Source organism: Loxodonta africana, chromosome 15 (genome assembly GCF_030014295.1).
Source record: "Loxodonta africana isolate mLoxAfr1 chromosome 15, mLoxAfr1.hap2, whole genome shotgun sequence".
Lineage (NCBI taxonomy): Eukaryota > Metazoa > Chordata > Mammalia > Proboscidea > Elephantidae > Loxodonta > Loxodonta africana.
This window is the reverse complement of record NC_087356.1, coordinates 37633011-37648914: the sequence shown is the minus strand read 5'-3', so window position 1 is coordinate 37648914 and position 15904 is coordinate 37633011.

Here is a 15904-nt window from a genome sequence, read left to right as displayed (position 1 = left end):
TTTTTTCATATAAATTGACTTGAGACAAAAAATGTATTTTCTTTTTTTTTTTTCTTACAGAAAAGGAGATTTGGTTTATCTCATGTCGTAGGGTTCTTTTGAGTAATGGAACAAATTAGAAGGATACATAGGTAGACAGACAGACAGACAGGTAGGTAGATATTGATTTTATTTCAAGGGATTAGCTCATGTGATTGTGGGTTGTGGCGGTGGTAAATTCAAAATCCATAGATGAGGTGACAGACTGCAGACTCCTGCTGATTTGTGGTATTGTGGAAAGCTGACAAGTTTGCAAATCCATAGGTCAGGTGGCAAGCTGGAGATTTCTGCAGGCTGATGTCCCAAGATCTGTAGATTAGGTGACAAAAACAGTATAGAGTGGAAGAGAAAATGCGTTCTGCCAAAATATGTATTTGTAGTCTTAAGGCAGAAGACACTCCAAGGACACTCCCTTTCAACTAATTGATTGACCACGTAACATTAGATTAAATTATGGAAGTCCTTTACCTTAAATTACACCAAGGAACAGCAATTGATCTAGTGTTTAGCTAAACCACTGGGAACTACAGCCTGGCCAAGAAGACACAAAAATTAACCATGACGTATTGATTGATTATTTAGTGGGTGATTATTTAGTGGCTGTTTGCTTGTTTTGTAATAGAATGGTTCTCTAGCCTCGATACTTTTTTTAAGTTTTGTTTTAAAGCTACCCGGATCAGAGTAGCTTGATTCGGCATGATAGAGATAGATATAGATAGCAGAGCTAGCCATGATCAGAGAATAAATAAATGCAATGACTGATATTTGGATTCAAAAAGATGAAAATTTTATTTCCAGATAAAACCTACTGCCATTAAGTTGATTTAGACTTATAATGTTACAGCAATTTTGAGAGTTAGAGCTGCCTGCCGCAAACAGCGAATTCTTGAGAAGTGGGTGAGGTAGGTAGCAAAAGCTTTATTATATATACTGGCATACGGAGACAGAGGGGAATGATCTCCTCCTAAGCCTGTCTGTCTCAAGAAACTGGAGGCCAGCTGGGATTTTATAAGGAAAAGGAGACATGGGTTTTAGGAACCTATGGGATGTCCATTCTCTTTCTGTGTGGCTTTGGTGGTCACGTCTCAAACATGTTGATCTTTTCCTGCCATTATCCCATCAGCCCAGGGGATGACTGGTGCCGTGCTGGTGAGTATCATCCTGTTTGACAGGCTTAGATTGATATCACCTCTTTTTCCACGGTCCTAGGGGAAACATTGGTTAACTTTTAACTTTTAAAGACGCTAACAGCAAAATCATGCTTGGAGACAGAGACAGGCTAGGAAAGAGGAAAAAAAATGGCGCAGGTTCTGTTCAAGATATGTCTGGGCAGCCTGTTCCAATAGCAACATTATACGACAGCACAGAACGGCCCCACAGGGTTCCCAAACCTGTAATTTTTATGAAGGAGCCCTGGTGGCACAGTGTTTAAAGTGCTCGGCTGCCCAAAATTTCAGTTGTCCTAATTCACCAGCTTCTCTGAAGGAGAAAGGTGATGCAGTCTTCTTCTGTAAAGATTTACAGCCTTGGAAACCCTGTGGGACAGATCTACTTTGTCTTATAGGATCGCTAAAAGTTGGAATCAACTGGGTGGCAATGAGTTTAGTTTCATTTTGTGCATACTGCCACATCTTTCTCCCAAAGAGTGGGTTTCAACCTTTCAATTTTCAGCTGAGTGCCACGAGGGTTCCTTTTTATTTTTAGACAATAGTTTTTCTTTTCCTTTTTTTTTTTGCCCTAAGTACAGAGATATCATTGAATTCATGTTCAGGGGATGATGCTGCTCACAGTACCAGACCCCATGGGTTCGTGCCAACTCTTCGACCAGCAGTTGACTGTCAACCTCTCTAAACAGAAGTTTTGGCCAGCCTGTCACTTAGAGAGTGCTGGCAGTTGCTCCTATTTGTTCTGTTCATTCTTCTTGGGTAGCTGCAATTCAGTGTATTCATTTTCCTGTGCCTGTTTCTTTTAGTTGCATAATGAAACAATAATCATTTACTCTTAAGTGAAGAATATAGACTGCATGTAAAAAGCTTCTAGTATAGAAAGTGGAGCTTAGTAGGAAACTAATAAATATATACTTACAATGATTTTTTTATAAGGAACTTTAAATTATCATTTTCTGTGCTTTTAATGATCTTTGGTCAGTACTATTATAAGAAAAAAAAATCATTTGACAAAATAAACAAAACAAATTGAACTTGTTTTTTTTTTTTTTTTTCTTTCTCCATATTCCTTCACATGTCCAATTCATCCATTCATGTATTGAATGTCTCCCATTTGATAACCCTTCAGGTATACCATTTGACTTTTCTGCCCCCATTTGTCCTTGCCTGCTTTATCAAGACTCTCTAATGAAAACAAAAAAAATGAAACTAAGCCTATATCAAATGTAGGAAACCAGGTGGACCATTAATTTTTTCCTCCAGTCTCCATTTTAACTTCCTTTCCTCCCGCTTTCAATAAACCAAAAACCCAAACCCTGTTGCCATGGAGTTGATTCCAACTCATAGGTGCCTATCCTCTCTTTAGTTCTATTCTTTTCCCCTCTTTCTCACGCTTTTGTTCATGGAGTTATTCCTTTATTCAGTAAACACTGAGTGCCAAGTGCCAGAGACTCAAAAAATTGTGCTACTATCTGTAAAAGAGTAGCAATCAAGTGTCTGCATCTTTTAACATAGCGTAGTGAAGAATATGGAAACCCTGGTGGTGTAGTGGTTAAGTGCTACGGCTGCTAACCAAAGGGTTGGCAGTTCAAATCTTCCAGGAACTCCTTGGAAACTCTATGGGGCAGTTCTACTCTGTCTTATAGGGTCGCTATGAGTCAGAATCGACTCGACAGCACTGGGTTTGGTCTTTTTGGTTTAGTGAAGAATACAGATATTAGATAAGTAAATTCAAGTTAGATGAGATATTTTACTGTCCTTTTCTCTCTCTCTGTCTTCTGCTTCTCTCACACACACATGTTAATTTCCAAGATATCTTCCATAGGGCTGTGTAATCTAATGGATTCGGAAAGTGGGGCAATTACGATTCCGTTTAGCAGTCCCATTTAATGTTGCTTGTTTTATACCCTTAGCTGGCATATTCGGATAGTTCCTTCTTGTTCCTTTTGCCCAGATTCCATATCTAGTCATAGATGACCACTTGTAAATTGTGAAGGCTATCTGCAGCTTAATTTGTTTCATTCATCTACCTTCCACATGGGATTGCCGTGTAGATTCAAGCCTTATGGTCTTTCGTTATTCCTGTTACCTTGGATCATATTCTCTTTCATACAATGTCTTCAGAAATTAATTTTTGGAGCGGAGGTGGCTTTGGAGAGCAATGTGCTGCATCTGCTGTGCCTTTGTCCATTCAGCAGGGACAGACACAGAACATGGTGAGACATCGTGTACTGCATTATTTAGCAATGAGCAAGGAGGGGGACACCCCTAGAGAAGAATGTGCTTTTAAACTGGGGAGGGGGGCAGAAATGATTAAGGACCATGAGCTTGAAAGAAACAGCAGTAGCAGATGTTGTAAAGCACCAATAAGGAGGAAAGAAAGGCAACAGCTGAGAATGAATTGATTTTCCTCCCAAGTCTTGCATCCTTACTCAATCATGCCAGATGGAGAAGCACTTGCTTAGACATAAAGTCCTGTTGGTCTCGCTACCCTTCCCACAAGAGAACTGGTTGGAAATACTTCCCAAAAGCAGCAGAATGATAAAATCAAATGCACTGTTTTATTTATTAAGCAAGATTCAATTTATCTCACTGATTTGAGAAAGCAAGCTGTGGTAGAGAAGAATAGAATGGATTTGAGAAAAGTGACTTTGAATCTCAATTCTTTCACTTGCTACCTGTATGGCTTTGAGGGAGTTTCTCATCCTTTCTGAGCCTTACTATTCTCACTTACAAAACAATAAGAGGTAACATTTATTGAGACCTTACTTTGTGCTAGGCATTATGGTAATTATTTTATTCTCTCATTTAATCCTCCCAGCAAACTTTTGATGTATTCATTAGTAGCTGGTTTCTATAAGAGAAAATAAAATAAAATAAGATAATTTATGGAGTTTAATTCACTTGTAAAGGTAGGAAATCTAATGTAGAAATAAGTGTGTGGGTGCTAGGGCAGGAGTTCATGAGTTCAAATCTCAACTTCATTGTGTAAGCTTGGACATCTCTCTTGACTTCCTTGTGCCACAGCTTCTTCATCAATAAATGTGAGCATTTAGACTAACTTTCATATAATGTCTATGGATTTGAGATTCCAGAGTGTTTTTAATTTCATTCCTGGAATATAATAATATATGCTAATTATTATTATTATCATTTTATGCTAGGTCACTCAGTGTGTAAGTAACAAAACAGAATCCAAACCCAAGCCTGTCTGGCTTCAAAGCTCAACCTGTATTTATTTGTACTGGTCAGTGATGTTTTGAGGGTTAATTGCTATAGTCTATTGAAATCCCAGAACTTAGTAGGTGCCTTTTAGTTTCTCCCAGGCCCTCCCCTTTTCCTTCTAGCTGGCCACAGAATAAAATCTTGCATTTTACAAGATTTTATTTTCACACTTCCCCAGTTTTTATTGTACCCCTCAGATGATTCTTTTTCAAACAATTCCTGGACTCCTCTTCCCTATTCTACCTTGTAAATATTGCTGATACAGTTATATACATGGCCAATTCTTCTCCTCATTCTTCATGTTCTCTTATACCTATTATACACCAATTTCTCTGTCAAATAGAAGAGCAAATCCAGACTTAGTAAGGAAAGACCTTATTTGAAATAAGGAAAGAAGAGACAACTGCAGTAGAGGAGGGATTCTATTGCAATAGAAATTAGCCTGTAACCATAGGCCAGCATTGTTTTCATTAAAAAAAGAAAAAAAAAAAAAAAGTTGCCATCCAGTCCATTCCAATTTATGGCAACTTCAAGTATGTCAGAGTAAAATTGTGTTCCAAGCCTTTCTTCTAAGTCACCTTTATATAGACTTGAATCTCCAGTCTTTCAATTAATAGCCGAACATGTAAACCACTTGTACCACTCAAGGACCCTTTCTCTTTAATAAAACCGGAAAATTCCACTACCATAGAGTAGATTCTGACTTATAGCAACGCTATAGGACAGAGTAGAACTTCCTTATAGAATTTCCAAGGCTGTAAATCTTTACTGAAGCAGACTGCTACATCTTTCTCCTGCAGAGCAGCTTGTGGGTTCAAACTGCTGACCATTAGATTAGCAGCAGTGCTTTAAACCCTTTCAAAACCCATGGGACATACTGTATGTATCCCACTCAGTTTTTAGGCCTCTGGAGTTCTTTGGAAAGGAGATAGGCTGATTTTAACATGTTTAGCCTCAAGGTGAGAGCCCTTTGGAATGCATGAAACTCAGTAACCCTGAGTTGGAGCTCATTTTTATGTAGATTGAGCATTGTCTTAGGTGTTGCCTCCTCGATGTGTGAATTTTCTAAACTTTTGAGAGATTTGCCTTTATTTCTATGAGACAAGCCTCCTCACTATGTTTTCCAGTTACTATGTTCTCCTGCTAAGGTACTTATTGCAAGAATAAACTGTTGCCAGTCTCCGTTCAGTCATAGTGGCCATTTTCTCCTTGATATCATTAATTTTTCCAGGCTTTACTGGCTCCTATTTTTCTAGCCTCTGAACAGTAAATAATGCCTTTGAAATAAGAAGTAATGTATTGCAGTGGTGCTTTTCAAGAGATTAGAATGCCTATAAATTACTCTTAATCTACATTTAATCTTAGGGTCCAATCATTGCTTCTACATGTAACAGGTGGAACGCACCACTGTGAGCAGTTCTGTAGTATACCAGGGCAGCTCTTTCTGCTTCTTAGCTGTTAGTAGTGCTTTTCCTGAGATTCAAATTCCTTTAGTTTTATTTATTTGGCCTGTAAGTACTGCTTTATAGTGTAATTTTCTTGAGATTAAAAAATCCCTTGGCTTTATTTATTTGGGTTGTAAGTACTATTTTTGCATAAAGAAGAATATATCATAGCATGTTTTGAAAAGTTTCATGAAAAATTTTTAAAAAGGCTAAGAAGAAGGAGCCTAGGATTAAATGTATATGCAGTCATTGTCAGGTGCCTTCATGTTTTGCAAATTCTCAAGAAATAAAAGTAAATGAGTACATAAATAAATAAATAATTTTGTTGCCCAATTAGGGTCCATGCCCTGGAGCAGTTCAGTCAATGAAATGTACTACAAGTCAGGAAGAGAGAGAAGTTTATTTAGGAGGTGTCCACCAACAGAAAATCCAACAACCATGCAAGCTGTCTCTATGGAGTCTCAAAAGGCATCATTACATAGAGCTTATATATGATTTTACAAAGGTTAGAAGTTTCTTTGTAGCCTAGAGATTGTTGTCGGTACCTCTATGCCTTTAATTAAAGAAGGTTCTTGCCTCTTACTGGTCAAGAATGAGCAGGTAAGGCACAGAGAGTTTTCCATAAGAGCAAAGCTTTATTAAAAGAGGTTTTTAAGCAGAGACGAGGAGGGCCTAGGCAACGCTTACCCCTGACTCACAGAACAAAGGACTTGCATGAATTTTTAAAGGTTTTTGGCCAGGAAAAAATTTATGTTTATTCATAGGTATAGGCAGGGTTTTCCAGGAGGTGGCCCATCTGTGTGGAGATATGTCGACTACAGCGTGTGTGCAGCAGCTGTCTAAGATGGCTTTAAGATGGCTCCTGTCTCAGAGGCCTCTGGGGTTCATAGCAGGACTTATTATGGGGTGTCACACCTGTGCAGTCTCTTGCTCCCTGAGTTCAATTCCCCAGCTGCAGCTGCAGCCTCTCAGTGCCCCTGATGGAAGGTCACACAGTAGTCTGAGCATGTCCCTGGGGCTGGTTTCATCCAGCTGCTTCTGAAAGACAACTTTAGAGAAGGTTATGGCCGTTTTCTGATACCCTGCCCCATTGTTCTGGGGCATGTCTTTGTTTCTGCACCCTGGCCCATTTCCTATTACTTTGTTACTTTAATTTGTTTATGTGAATTGCAGATTTGGGGGCCTCTCTGTTCCCTGTCTTAAGATAGCATAGCAAGTTGAGTTATTCATTACAAGATAATTACAAGAGACTTTTCATCAGACTAAAGTGATATACACCAGACATCTTATCAGGCTAAAGATACACATTCCAGACATCTGGGGTCTGATCTTCTGTGGGGGCTGTAAGTCACAGGTGGCCAGACAGCAAACCAAAGTCATTAACAAAGGTATGCAGAAAAAAGAAGGAAGGTAAAAAAGAAAAAAAAAAAAAAGTATAGGCTCATCATTGTGTTAATTATGTCAAGCTCTCAGTCGCCCACTTTAAAAAGGAGAAAACATGCTGGGAAGTATGCTGGGGAGTATTAGGGTCACAATTTTATAATTGACTCATATCAATAGGATTTACCAAGTCCAGCATCTGCTGGGACATATGCGATCACAGATAATGGGTATCGAAATCCATCATTCATAACAAAAATTCTTTATTGGTTCTTTAATCAGCCTGCCTTTATTAGTGAAAAAACATAAACCAAAAACCAAAGCCTTTACTGTTGAGTCAATTCTGACTCATAGCAGAGTAGAACAGCCCCATAGGGTTTCCAAGGAGTGACTGGTGGATTCGAACTGCCTACCTCTTAGTTAGCAGCAGTATCCCTTAACCACTGTGAATTGGTTCTTTAATCAGGATGCCTTCATTATTGAAAACATATAGTATTAACAAAAAATTCAAAGGACAAAATAATTGAGTCTTGAAAAGGTTATTAACTACTATACCATCAGAGCTCCTCTTCTCTAAAACAAAACCAAGCAAACAAACAAACAAACAAAATTCATTGCCATTGAGTCCATTCTGACTCATAGCAACTGTTATGAATTGAATTGTGTCCCTCTAAAAAGTGTATCAACTTGACTAGGCCGTGATTCCCAGTTTTGTGTGAATATCCACCATTTTGTTCTCTGAAGTGATTTTTCTATGTGTTGTAAATCCTACTTCTATGATATTAGATGCAGTAATATTAATGAGACAGGGCTTAATCTACAAGATTAGTTTTTATCTTGAGCCAATCTCTTTTGAGATATAAAAGAGAGAAGTGAGAGACAGGGAGACCTCATATCAACAAGACAATAGTGTCGGGGCAAAGCACTTCCTTTGGACCTGGGTTCCCTGAGCTAAGAAGTTCCTAGACTAGAGGAAGATTGATGACAAGGACCTTCCTCCAGAGTCGACAGAGAGAGGAAGTCTTTCCCTGGAACTGGTGCTCTGAATTTAGACTTCTAGCCTCTCAGACTGTGATAGAATAAGCTTCTGTTTGTTAAAGTCATCCACTTGTGGTATTTCTGTTATAGCAGCACTAGATAACCAAGACAATGACTCTATAAAACAGCATAGAAATGCCCCATAGGGTCCCCAAGGAGTGGCTGGTGGATTCAAACTGCAAATCTTTTGGTTTAGCAGCTGAGCAAGAGAGTAGTAAATATACTAGAAAGAACCTGATACGGGGAACTGGCTAGAACAGGAGTGGCATGATAGGGCAGTAGATGAGAGAGTGTCTTACCCCAAAGCCAGCCTATACACAGGAGGGACTGTATACTGATTCAGCTTGATGATGGATCAAAGTTGAGGGACCTGGTAGGAGAAAATCTTATCCAAAGTTTAGTTAACAAGCATTTTCTTCTCAGTAGTTATTGGGGATAAGAAGTTAAGTTAATCATTTATGAGACTAAATATGGAAATTCATAAGGCCCTTTTCATGTAGTGGTTAAGAGCTTGGCTGCTAACTGAAAAATCAGCAGTTCAAATCCAACTGCTCCTTGGAAACCCTATGAGGCAATTCTACTCTTTCCTATAGGTGGATATGAGTCGGAATCAACAAGAAGGCAACAGGTTTGGTTTTTTGGTTTAGTTAGTGCAAATGATTAACATGCTTGGCTGCTAACCAAAAATGTGGTGGTTCTAGCCCACCAGCCCATCCATATGTGCCTCAGAAGAAAGGACTGGATATCTACTATTGAAAAATCAGCCAATGAAAACCCTAGGGAGCACAATTCTACTCTGACACACATGGGATCACCGTGAGTCAGAATGAACTCAATGGCAACCGGTCGTGGTGGTTGTGGACTTTGGCCTTGTCACAGGTTAAAAAAAAAGGGGGGGAAGGGGGATCCATGAGCCTGATCTAAGTATGAGAATGTGTAGTTCTTCGCTGTAAGCAGCTTCCAGGAACACAAAAGGATGGGGGAGGGGGCGTGTTTCTTGATTTTCCAGTTTTCTGGGATCAGAGTATTCTTGAGTAAAGTTCAACATTGTCAACTCCCAAGCGTTATCTCTAGATGAGCCTAAGTATGCCTGTTTGGCGTCATCACCCTAAAATAACATAAGCATTGTAAGTCAATATTTCTAAGACTAAACTCATTTCCCTGCTACAATTGAAAATCTTTTTGCAATTTTTTCTTTCCTTGGTGGTAACACCATCCACGTAGTTGCCTGATACAAAAATCTGGGAATGGAAACAAGGAAAACAAAAACGGTTTTAGCTAATTCTACTTCTTGTGTATCAGAAATTTAACTTGTATACAAATATAGATAAACATATGGAGGAGAGAAAGACATTTGTGGAAACAAATGAGTGACTAGACTCTCATAAATGGCAGGAAGTTTGGTCATAAACAAAATTATACAGTGGGAAATGTTGGGCTGCATCTTTTATTTTTATAAAACCATATTGTTTTTTCTTGTTGCAGACACAATGAATGTTTTTGTAGGAAATAGATGCACATATATATGTTATAAAATTAAATGGGATCATTTTATACATGCAGGTTTGTAGCTGTCATTCTTCCACTTAAGAATGTATTTTGACTATTTACCATTGTCACAATTATTCCATCATTTTAAATCGTCATTTAAGCAATCAGCATTCCCTTTCACTGGATGTTGATGTTGTTTCTAATGATTTTACACACCTATTTGTGTAAATAGACACTGTTTCTAAGAATAAATTCCTAGCAGTGGATATGGTAGTTCCAAAGGAATGAGCATTTTTCAAGCACTAAATAGGGTTGTCTTACAGGAAGCAACTATCACCTTGTACTGTCCAGAAAGAAAAAAAAAATTGACTATTTTCCTACACACTCCCCAATAAGAAAATTCTACTTAAAATATATAACCCATCAAATGATTAATTTACATTTATTTGATTCCTAGTGTATTTGAGCTTTTTCTCCTATGTGCGTTGGCCATTCATGTGTTAGTGTTGTGACTTGATCCATATTCTAAATCAAAAATATACTGAAGCACATTAAATAGGTGGCTCCACGTGCAAATACTTTCCTTGTAAATCACCGTTCTAAATCTTAATTCTAGAGAAATAGTCAGCTATACTTTTAAACCTGAAAAAGTACGTAGAGAAAACTTCCTCCTCTGAAAGAACTTTTATTGAAATAATATCTACCTGTGTCAAGCTTTTACATTATTAATTTAATTCCTATTGCAAATCTATGAGAAGGAAATTATTTTTCCATTTTATAGACAAGAAAATTTAGTATTAAGGAATGTCAATTAACTTTCTACAAGGCGTATAAGTAATAGATTTTGCAGGTAGGACTTTCTACTTTTAACAGCTGTCTTAAGTGTATCTTGAAATGATGTAATTTGACTTTATACCTATTTTAAAAACATGAATGTTCTCTGAAGTTTCTTAATTGTTTTCTTATAAAGCGACATACTTCAGACAAGTAGATTTGCAATGCAAAGACAGAGGGTTTGGACAGCTAGGCCTTGAAGGAAGAGGGTCACAATCGGAGCAACCAGTTGTAGCATAGTTGATTCTGACTCATGGCGACCCCGTGTGCATCAGAGGAGAACTATACTCCATAGTGTTTCTAGCATCTGATTTTTCAGAAATAGATCACCTTTCTTCTGAGGCACTTCTCAGTGAACTTGAACTGCCAACCTTTAGGTTAGCAACTGAGAGTTAACCACTTATGTCTGAGTGTCATTGGAGCTAAAAGGAAGAAAAAAATATATATCTATATATAGGTTAAGATGCTCAGACTCTAAGCAATGAATTAATAACTAAATCACTGGATTACTTTTACTTTAGATTTGCATAAATTCAAATGACAATACTGTACTGTTTTTATAAAACATTTACATAGTCTATTACAGAAATATTTGGTTTTCTGTCACAACAGTTGGCTGTCCTCTGCGTTAGCACCACCCTGGGACTGATGCATTAAGTTGGTGAGGTGCTGTGACTTAGTGGTGAGGATGCTATCTTTAATGACATTCATTGGATAACCACATGTCCTGTGAAACATCCCAGGCAGGATCATCAATGATCTGTGTTCTGTATTGGACCTTTTTATGAGCCTTTGTGATTATAAATTAAAAGACCTCTCAATGATTCTCACAACTATTCACAGTGCAAATATGACCATTTTTCTGATGAAATAAAAATATAGAGTTAGGAAACATCTTGGCTTAAAAGCAGCTGCTATTATTGAGGTCCTTTCATTCTCTTTCTGCCTTGACAATTGTAAGCTTTTGGTAAGGCAGAGGCATAATTGCCTCCATTTCTACCCTTATGTTATCAAATCAATAGATGGTCTCTTCACTCCTGGAATAGAAAAACTCAATCCTTTTTCTGTCATCCTGTATAAAGAAGGACAGAGAGACAGACGGTGGGAGGGACAGAAGGAGAAAGGAAGGACTGGAGGAGAGAGGAGGAAGGGAGGGAGGGAGGAGGAATAGAGGGAAGGAGAAAGTAAGGAAGAAAGAATAAAAAAGAATGAAAGCAAAAAGAATGAAATTAACAAAAGAAAAAATGAATAAAGACGAAAAGAAATGAGAGCAAACATGAATAACAGTTTTTTAAACCTATGTATTTAACACTCAAGCTTATTTGTTTCTGGCACATTGGCTTAGGCAAGAGTCACCTTCTAAGCTACAGTAGAAGGAAAGTTTGCTAATTATCATGTCCTTTGAAGCACAAATCAGGTAGCCCCTGAGAGATCCCAAATCATTACCTGACTACATGCATAACAGTAATTAATGAGATTTTGTAAAAGACTCTGAAGAGGTAAAGCACCTTCATTGGAGTAACTCTCAATCATGAAGAAGCAGCAAACCCAAAGTTAATGGAAATATTAGGACATGCATAGATTATTTTAAATTAGAGTAACAGGATGTTAAATGGAATTTTTTCTCTTGTCTCAGGAATTTCAATTGAAGTTCCATACCTAAAAATAATGTTACATATTCTAAATAGAGCTGTAAACACATGCCACAGGACATATTAAGAAAAGCCACAACTGGTGGTTTGACTGTCACCACCCCTGACACACCTCCAGTCTAGTCTGAAAGTAAATTGTAAGAGAACATATCCCTTTGGCTTTTCTCCTCTCCTGAGAGAAGAGGGAGGGTGTGCTTTCCCATTCTCAAGTCAAAGAGAGTAGATCATGCTAAGATAGTTGTTCAGATACACTGGGGATGCTTACAAAGAAGGAGAGATGTGTATCTCACTCTCTGGCTAAAAGAATTTAAAAAAACGAAACAAAACAAAACAGGACCAATTCTCTGCGACCACCAGGAATTGAACAATGACAATTGAACTGCCAAATTATGTGTGTGTGTGTGAGTGCAAACCAAGATCATTGTACTTGAGTTGACTGTGACTCGTCGCAACCCCATGTGTTTCAGAGTAGAACTTCACTCCATACGATTTTCAATTTTTTTTTTTTATGATCTTTCTGAAGTAAATCACCAGGCCTTTCTCCCGGGTGCCGCTGGGTGGATTCAAGCTGCCACCTTTTCGGTAGTAGCCTATTGAGTGCTTAAAGATTTGACTTACCCAGTGACTTAATAGAAAGGAAGGAAGGAAGGGAGGAAGGGAGGGAGAGAAGGAGGGAGGGAGGGAGGGAGGGAGAAGAAGAAAGAAGAAAGAGAAGAAGAAAGAAAGAGAGAGAAAGATAAGTAGACAGACAGATAGATAATATTATCAGAGATCGAAGGGATTGTGTGAAAATAGAAATTATCACCTGTTTTCCCCAATGAGATGCAAAGAACTCACAATTCTTGATAGACCAGACTGTAATGGCAGAAAAAGGAGAGAGAGCAACAAATATTAAGCCAGCTATATTTTGAATCATTTGGCAAACAAGTATCCTTAAATTAACTGACTCTGCAATGTATTTTTCATATAGTTTAATACCCACAGAACCAGATTATTTTTATTTTAAGGAATACACTTTCTGGAATTAGGATACAGCCATATTCTTTCATAATCCTTAGTGTCATACCTTATTAATAATATAAGCCTTATCTGATTGGTTCTGCCTGGTTATTTAGGGATTAGTTTCTGAAGTATGTGCCTCATTTTTACCTTTCCAAACTGTGTACACTCATTTTCTTTTTTTATGTTTATAAGTTTGACAAAAGCAAAAGTAGCAATCTCACCTGTTTTTATTTAACCAAGTAGACATTTATTAATAATAACTGAAAGACACTTTCCCGACATCAATAGACTTGTAGCAGATGGAGTTGGCATTCAATGAATGACCTATTTCCCAGACTTACCAAGGAATCCCCTTCCTGCCATTGCTTAGTCTTTGATGTAGCAGTTCCTAGAGGGCAGACAGGAATATGTTTCACAGGCTAGCATGGACTTGGAGCCCTGGACACTTGACTTCTTGTTGCTTTCGTAGGGTCAGCTACTCAGTTTCTGCAGTATTGGAAAGTTGTCGTTCAACCGTTAGGATGAGCATGTGATATCTTTTCCCTTATATAGCTCGGGAGCAATGACAAGGCATTGAAATCAGATCCTGGTAGAGCTGCACAGAAAATGCCAATTCTGATCTTGGTTACCGCTGGTGTGACATTGGCTGTTGTCTCAGACTTGCATGGGAAGAAGGGAACTATGATTACCAAAGAAAGGGGAATGTAAAGAAGAATATGACTCTGTTTTCTACCCTTTGCCAAAAAATCTGTATAATATCACTTTAAAATGAGAACCAGGGAGGTGTCCTGTCTACGAAGGCCAATTTATTACTAGAAAGGGTAAAACATAAATGCGTTTATAGGAGATGTTAATGGCATTTATTAGGGGGTGTGTGTGTGTGTGTGCAAATCTTTAAAACAGACCTTGTAAATCATAACAATTTTTCCCTTGTTAGCTGCCACTGAGTTGACCCCCAACTTTTGGTGACCCTAAGCACATAAATTGGACCATTGTGATCCATAGGGTTTTCATTAGCTGATTTTCAGAAGTGGATCACAAAGTCTTTCTTCATAGTCCTTCTTAGTCTGGAAGCTCCGCAGAAACCTGTTCACAGCAACACTCAAGCCTCTTCTGACAGATGTGCGGTGGCTGCGCATGAGGCTCATTGGCTGGGAATCAAGCCTGGGGCTTCTACATGGAAGGCGAGAACTCTACCACTGTACCACCACTGCCCCTGATCATAACAATAACACCTTTATATTCGTCATGTACTGGAAACAAGAGTGTGGCCCAACTCCTTCAATAAATTATCTTCCTATCTTGGGCAAAACTCTGCTATGAGTTATGTACAGCTTCTTACCAGGTTCTAGAATATGAGAATATTGGAAGACTCTGCATTTTGTCATAGATTTCGGAAGTCACGATCCTGGAAGGCTCTTTTAAAATGGTGAAAATAGCATAAGTGTTAGAACTAAATAGATATGAGTTCAAATTGGGACCTTGCTATTTACTAACATTTTATAGCTTCAGTTTACTCTTTAATACTAGGAAGGAAATTTATATTTACCAGATTTGTTGTGAAAATGATTAAAAGCATATGTGTTATATCTGGTATAAAATAATCAATTACTAAGTCTATTAACATTATTCCTATTTTTAGCTTTATTTTTAGAATACCTCGCATGAAGCCAGATATCTTATTGTCTTTAAAATAAATGTTTAATGAGCTATTTATTATCTACTTAATCCTATTTTACCTGCTTTGACAGATTAAATCTCTTTCTTCATCAAACATTTATTGCAAGTCTATGATGCTCAATGCAGTGAACTTAGATGCTATAGGCATTAAAAAAAAAAGAATTAAAAATTGATTCTGACTTAAGAGATGTCAAAATTTATGAGAGATAACACATGCTGATAAATAACTTTAATGCAAAGTAAATAATAATAATAATAATAAATGCAATAAAAAGGGCATAGAATTGCAAAGAATCCAGAGGAGATTAATTTCAATCAGGAAACAATGCAGAAGTTAGAATTCTCAGGAGGAAGAATTTCAGGTGGATCTTTAAATATGGAGAACATATGGGCATGAATAACAAGAATATACATAGGAAATTCTAAGTATAGAGGCAATGTAGGAAAAGGCTTAGAGTGAAAAAATTGAAACAAAATGGGTTATGACAAAATGTCAAACTTTTCTGAAGGGGATACATGAGTGAGTAAATTAGGATCTAATATTGAAAGGTAAGTTTTGGGTGGGCTTATAGAATTATTTGAATGTCAATATAAGTACTTTTTTTTTTTCTTCCTAATCTTAGGTATGCAAAACTCAATATCATCAGTCAGATCAAAGCCAGGGGCCAACTGTAAAATTGGCCATCAATTGTTCACATGCAAGTTCAAATTGAACTAGAAGAAAATTAGAACAAGAGCCAAAGTACGACCTTGAATATATTCCACCTGAATTTAGAGACCATCTCAAGAATAGAATTGATGAATTGAGCAGACAAGTTGTGGAAGGGTGTATTGGACATCAAACATGAACAAAGCAAGAAGTCATTAAAAAAGACCGGAAAGAAAGAAAAGTCCAAAATAGTTGTCAGAAGAGACTGTGACACCTGCTCTTGAATGTAGAGTAGATAAAGGA